The sequence below is a fragment of the Tupaia chinensis genome, unplaced genomic scaffold (genome assembly GCF_000334495.1).
Source record: "Tupaia chinensis unplaced genomic scaffold, TupChi_1.0 Scaffold143622_1, whole genome shotgun sequence".
Lineage (NCBI taxonomy): Eukaryota > Metazoa > Chordata > Mammalia > Scandentia > Tupaiidae > Tupaia > Tupaia belangeri.
This window is the reverse complement of record NW_006203470.1, coordinates 19,199-26,277: the sequence shown is the minus strand read 5'-3', so window position 1 is coordinate 26,277 and position 7,079 is coordinate 19,199. Positions and strand designations below refer to the sequence as shown.

At 49.1% G+C, this 7,079-nt stretch overlaps 2 non-coding genes across 2 annotated transcripts; one reads left to right on the top strand and one right to left on the bottom strand.

Moving 5' to 3' along the window:
* Positions 1-1,574: 1,574 nt before the first annotated feature.
* Positions 1,575-1,646, top strand: TRNAC-GCA (transfer RNA cysteine (anticodon GCA)). The gene has a single exon. It is a non-coding gene; the product is annotated as a tRNA-Cys (tRNA).
* Positions 1,647-5,591: 3,945 nt separating this feature from the next.
* On the bottom strand, positions 5,592-5,663 carry TRNAC-GCA (transfer RNA cysteine (anticodon GCA)). Its single transcript has one exon. It is a non-coding gene; the product is annotated as a tRNA-Cys (tRNA).
* Positions 5,664-7,079: the final 1,416 nt, after the last annotated feature.

Below are 7,079 nucleotides of genomic sequence, written 5' to 3'. Positions count from 1 at the left end.
GTCTCTCTGTCTCTCTCTGTCTGTCTGGCGAGCGCACGCGCCCTATAGCGAAACAAGAAAAGCTTCTCTAAAAAAAAAAAAAAAAAGATTTGGGGAACCTTTAATACCTCTAACCCCAGACCTTGCAAGCCACCTCGGCTGGGTGAAGAAGGCCGTCCTGACGATGCTGTTCCCACTTTGCTCTTCTCTGATCTCACCCCACGTCCTCCTTTTATTTTCATCTACGACTTGACAAAATCCCAGCATGCCCTGGGGAACCAAGTAGAAAGTCACGCCTTGCAGGTGGAGCCTTAAACCCCGAATAATCACCTGACTGTGCTGATGTAGAACAGCGAACGTCGGGAGTGTCTGGAGCGATGAATTCTCAACAGCGTTGGATCATGGGTAAAACGCGCTGTTACACTCTGCTGATGTATTACCAAATTCTGGTTCAGAGTCCTGTCTGCAGCAGCTGGGGATTGTCGTTCTTTGCTCAACTTGTTGATTAGAGCTGGAAGTCAAAATTCTTCAAAGATCAATGGAATCGAGATGCCAGAAAATCCTTGAAGACTAATTTTAGACTTCAAGAGACTGAAAGGTAGAATGTACTTATGCGTGACAGGTACCCACGCCCCACCCCACGCTTCCATCAGCACTATGGATCGAAGTCAGCCCCTTCCATACATAGTTAGAAATCCACTATTGACTGGTGCACTTGCCTTTTCGCAAACCATTTTCATCACGTCTTTGTAGACCAGTGAAAGTGCTGTAGTTAAATGTGCTCTCTAATTTGAATCAAAAATGGAAGGCTCTTGCCAATGGAAGAGGCTAAAAGTTGCCGTATTCACCATACGTAGGGTGGCAGCGGTCACCTCCACAGCCTGCAGGCCCAGTGTGGATCCCAGTGGTCTGTCCTTGGGGTGTGGAGCCAGGGTGTGCATTTGGGCAGATTCTTTTTTCACTTTTACAAACAACTCTGCAATGCCCAACCCATACCTACATTTGTTCACATTCAAATGGGATAGGCAAAGACACACGTGTCCCTCCCCCTCCTCCCCACTTCTCTCCTCCCCTCCCTGCCCCTCCATCCCTTTCACCACACTGAACTTGGCTGTGTAGTAAGAATGATTGGATCTTGTTCCTATCAGCTCTTTGTCACCATCCTGTGGCCCTCTGGGTGATTCCTTGGTCCCAATTTGCGGGCCTTAGGGTGTGGTCTTTAGGTCCCCCAACCAGACAGGCTTGGCCCCTCTCCAGCCAGGTTTGCCTGCTGGTCTAGGGCCTCCCAGGAGTGCTGGGACTGCATCCTGGCCTCACATAAAGTCTTCCTGGCCAAATACCCACCCTGGCACCAGACGAGTCTCAGGAGGGAAGAAGTCCACAGAGGAGGAACTGGAGGAGAAACCACCTCCTGTGGAAGAGAGGCGTGACCCCAGACAGGAGCGGTTTCCACAGAGCACAGGGGAGTGTGAGTTCACACGAAAAGGGTTTGCAGTGAGGTCAGAACAGACAAGGAGCAATGGGAATTACAGGGTGCTGCAACCTGTGGGAGGGACCACACTGATTAGTAGTGTAAACCCAGGACACCTTGTAGAGGGGGTATAGCTCAGGGGTAGAGCATTTGACTGCAGATCAAGAGGTCCCCGGTTCAAATCCGGGTGCCCCCTAACTCTTGCATTTTTATCTTCTGAATACCTGTTGCCCAGTGCCAAAGCTTCCTGTGGGGCGAGGGGGTGGGCTGTATCCCTGATGGGCTTTGCTACCAACCCCACTGTGCCAGTTCAGTCACTTCATGGCTTGAGGTGGACAACTGTGTAGTTACGTGACTGAAGCTCTTTCCTCTATTTCAGGAACTTGAGTGATTCTGGGCGGAAAGCACAACTCTACAACTTGCTACACCAAACTAACGTGCGGAAACATCCATTCCGACTGCTGGAGGTGAGGAAAAGGCTCAGACTTAGGACATGGGATGGGCCACACACTGAAGAGACTAGGAAGACCTTGTGTGGGGTGGCAGAGCTCTGGGCAGCACAAGTCTGGGCTACCTCCGGTGTCCTGCAAGGGGCGCCATGCCCAGCCACCATGCTCTCTGCCATGACCCTCCTGGGGTTCTGGCCTCCTGGTTTGCCTTGAGCCTGGGCCTCCCACCACCCCCCAGTGCTGGGAGTTCCTGGTGCCACGTCAGCAATTGCATTGCTTTGTCCCCTTCCATCAGGCAAAGTTAAGTTCTGGGTCTGGGCCTGTGTCCACGCCAAGAGCAGGAACTGGCCCCAGGAGTGATTTGCAAACAAGAGATCCTCCAAGAAGGTGCCAGGTCACACCTAGTGGTATCGGAGTCAGGGATGCCTGCTGTTTCTTCCTGGAAGGCCTCCAGCAGAACAGGGCTCACAGTGGCCAAAGAGCCACACCACTAGGGTGCCTGGCCAGCTCAGATGAGTGCCCTTTGCCAGAGCGACCAGCTGCTGCTGCCATAGGACAGGAGGAGCTACAGGTGGGGTAGCTGACCACAGCACAGTGCTGACGTAGCGGGGACGACAGCACACCAGAGTGGCTGGTATAACATTCTGGAGGTAGTGGTGACACAGCACACTGAGGATAGGGGCTCAAAGGCCGGTTTCTGCAACGCACAGAGGGGCTCATGGGGCTCTCTGTGACTAAGGCACTCGCATGACATAGCAGAAAACCGAGGCAAAAGTTACTCCTGCAATTGCTAAATCCAGTTAAAGTATAGCCTGCCTGGTCTCTCGTGTGAAAGTCGGTGCGTTAAGTAGAAAAGACCAGTACTCCAAGAATCCCACAGAGGATGTACGGGAGCATGTGGAGAAACTGTTACCGATGTTTAATCTATTCCCCAAGATGGTATCTTTTGCCTTTCAGTGTGACGAGCCCACACGAAGCTGAGACTGAGTGTCATAGGACAAGCTTTATTTGAGGAATGGAGATGCGGGAGCTGAACTCGCAAATCGGCTTCTCGCTGGTATTGAGCTGGAGAGTTTAATATGTAGCAAATGGGGCAATGAGAGGATGGGAGCGTAATGAGAGTCATAGAGAAAGACGGAAGCTTCCCAGAACTCCAAAACATGCCTCCTTTTTCTCTTTGTGAAGATATTTCTGGTAGATTCCCTGGTGATTGTAGACTGCCATGGCGTAGGTAGGTTGTGTCACTGAGCACGTAAACGATATTGTCATGAGGCATGGGGTCTTCCAGAGGCTATTATGGCAGCCATCTTGGACCGCCCTGGTCCAGGCTGGTTCTCAGAGCGAGGGAATTCTTTTATCCACTGCATGCATTCTGTTACTTAAAGAGAAACACCACCTAGGGAGGGGCATGGGTAGGTACAAGCACAAGCTATATGGTGAGTTACAAAACTACTACCAAGAACCAGGAAAAGGCCACCAAACTTCATGGCAGCCTCTCTTGTCTCAGCAGATAGAAATTCTCACAGAAAGGCCAGCAGCCTGGCCCTCAGCCACCAAGTGCCAGAGTCACCCATTCACTGAAATCACTGAAAACATCTAGAGGTCTTTTCAATCCATCAGAACCCCTGGGCTACAAGTTGGAATCTACTCGACCTCTAACGAGGGCAGGGGACACTGGTCTTCCTGCAGATGTTCCTCGTGCATAGGGAGTGGAGTGGGAGTGGCCCCTGTGTGCCCTGACTTGCCCAGGCCAGGACTCTACCAACGAAGGAGACAGTCCATTCCAGCTCAGGAGCCCCTTTGGACCTTGGCATTGGACCCCAAAACAGGCAGGTTGAAGTGCAATCCCTGTTCTTCTTGGTGTGGTGACCCTCTGAGGAAGCCTTCTGGGACAGTGGGGTTGCTGACCAGGAGGTAGCTTCAGCCTCCCTTAGGCCATCCAAGGGCAATAACTTGGTCTTGGGCTAAAGAAGAAGAAAAAGGAGGCGATGGAAAAGGAAGCAGTCAGCGGTCTGACGGCTGCTGGTGGGGTGGGGAAAGTGGTGAATAGATGGGCCTGGGGAGAAGGGGACACAAGGCAGGAAAGAGAGGGAAGGTCATCAGCAAGGAGAGGCTCAAAGCTAGGGCACCTGGCTGAAGACAGAGGAGAAGGTGCTAGGCACTAAAACGAGGGGTCAGTGGGAAAAAGAAGGGGTGATGGCCAGAAGAGGGTGAGTCTGCAGGAGGCAGGTAACCTGAGCATGGGGCCTATCCAGGAACAAACATAAACTATGAGGGGTCACTAGAGGGTTTCTCCCTGAGGGAGGCCACAGTCATTACATGGTGTCAGTCGGGGGATTTGCTTGAGGGGGCTCTGGCTCAGGAAAGGCCTCCTATAGGTGAGGAGGGCTGCGGTGCAAATCTAGTGCAAGTGCGAGTGCCTCCTTGTAGTCCTGGACTTCTTGGGAAGGCCTGCTTCCTCTGGCCTGCTGGGGAGCCGGCCGAGTTGGGTCTTGCCCAAGGATCGGGTTAGTGCAGACAGCCCAAGACCAGCCATGTGGGATTTGGTCCCAACCCTGTAATTAATCAGGCGTGTGTGCTTGGGCATGTCTCTTAATTATGACCTCTTAGCAAGCCTATAACATGGACATCAAACTAAACTGGGGGTTCCCAATTTTGAATTTCAAACTGGGATCATCTTAGGAGCTTGTTAAAAATAGTTCCTTGGCCCCACTCCCTAATATCCTCATTCAGGAGTCCGAAGTAAGGCCTGGAATCTTTATTTTTACACAAGCACAGTCCCCTGCTCTCCCCAGCTCACACGTCAGATGCTGTCATGAGCAGCCTGGCTGAAAACCAGGCTTTAGTCAGTCCGAAGGCCCCCCCAGAAACATCGTGGTTCTTCTGCTGATGCCTTCAGCTCTGATGGCTGGGCCCCGGGGAGTGGGGCACAGGCAGAGGATCATGAGGTCTTCAGTAGACAATAATGAGATGAGGACAGTCAAACGGTTGCAGCGCAGGCACCCCTCACCTGTTCTTATTTTCACTCACTGATTTTGGAATGTGCTTCCAGCTTCCTTTCCCTCACTAGAGCCCAAGAATGGGAATCTGTCTGTATGGAGGAGAGAGAAGAGGCTGATAAGATCAGGTCAGCCCTCTGGGAGCCCCAATGACTTCCTCTACCGTCTCTCTCCTTGGCCTTTGTCCCAGAGAGCCTCCCAGAATCCTGCTCTCCTCCAGCCCCGGCCCAGGTAGAATGGGCCTGAGTCTGCCTGGTCTATGAGTCTGCAGCAGTCCTTGGTGGGAGTCCCAAACCTGGGGACATGGAGTTGAAGTGCAGGGCCTCTGGCCTGCAGCCCAGCACACTGAGCTCAGAAATCTCTGAACCTTCCCCATTGTAGGGAGTTAGGATGCTCCTGTGGCCCAACTACTCCTGCGTTAGTCCAAGTTGGGTGCTATGGACTGTCAAGAAAGAGATGGAGACATGCTCTGGCCCCCTCTGGGGATCACATGGACCTATCTGAGGAGATTTAGAATGACCTGAAAAGTCTAGGACTCAGTGGAACCCCCAGGGCTAGAGAAGGCCAGAGTCTATATCTTATACACTTTAGCATGTGAGTGCACTTCTGAGATACTGTGGGTCAGAATTTGATCTACTTCATCAGGAATGAACAATGTGGGACCCTTTTCAGGGATTAAAAATGAGACAGCACAGGGGGCACCCGGATTTGAACCGGGGACCTCTTGATTTGCAGTCAAATGCTCTACCCCTGAGCTATACCCCCTGACCTGGAATATAGTATAATTAACAAGCTTTACATGTGTGGACACATCAGGTACAACTCAGTCTTGCCAATTGGGATGTCCTGGCCGGTTCTACTTGTCTGCACTCTGGCCTTCCTCCTGTCATGAACCCTTCACTTCTGTATGCTCTTGGCTGAGGATGGCCTGGTGAAAGACTAGAAAGACTCTTAAAATCATCCGGATAATCTTCAACTGTAACAGTTACTGAGTCTCCTTCGAGTCAGGTGTGCTGAGTTGGGGACGTAACTACAACAAGGTGACAGGGCTTTCTCTGCCCTTTAAGAAGGTTCAGAGCCATGACCAGAAGGTTAATGGAGAATAATGTCCACGACAATTCCTTAAGAGAAGAAGCAGATTATGCAACATGACTGAGTAGAATTATTGATGATTTCAGCTATTTATGCTTTATCTTTCACCATTTCCACACAAAGCATAAGGCTTTTGTTAAAGAAAGAAAGAAAGAAAGAAAGAAAGAAAGAAAGAAAGAAAGAAAGAAAGAAAGAAGGAAGGAAGGAAGGAAGGAAGGAAGGAAGGAAGGAAGGAAGGAAGAAAGAAAGAGGAAAATGTTACTTAGGAAAAACTATACTCTTTACAGTTCTACTTCTAGAAGTTTATTTTTCAGAAATACATAAGTACACGAAGATGTGGGTATGTGGAGATTCATCGCAGTCTTTTTTGAATTAGTGAGTAAACCGAAAACCATCTAAATCTCTATCAACAGCGAATTAGTTGAAAACATTACAGTGCATTCATAGGATGCAGAGGATACAAACACAAAAGATAAATGAGAACCAGAGTGCTGTCACGGAAGGACTTTGAATGAGATTTCTGAGTGAGGGCCAGCAGGTGGCATGGTGGTAAAGGCGCTGGACTCCCACATGGCCAACTGTGGTTCGAGTCTCAGATCTGGTGGCTTGCTTTTTCACTTTCCCTCCTCTCTCTGGCCAAACTGGAAAATAGTAATAATAAACAAAGCTAGATATATCATTCTTAAAAAAAGAGAAGTATCAACATGACTAAAATAACTTTAAGAAAAAAAGACTTCTTTATTTTTTATTTTTTTAATTTTTTTATTATCATCATAATCTTCTTTATATTACATTGGATTACATATAACTTTACATTGACTTCCATTGCTTTTTCAAAAGGGAATGCCATGCATGTCAGTCAATACAGAGTCATCGATCTCCCCGCTTTATCATTCAAAGTCTTTTCCATGCATTTCCCAATAATTATTATTATTATAATTTTTTCAAAACAGTCAATCACTATTTCTCATTTTGCTTGTTAAAAGACTTCACCCATCATGAAATACTTCCCAGACCAGTCCAGTTGAGAATACTATACACGTCATCATCAACAGATAATAAACCATATCTGTTTCTCACTAACATCCT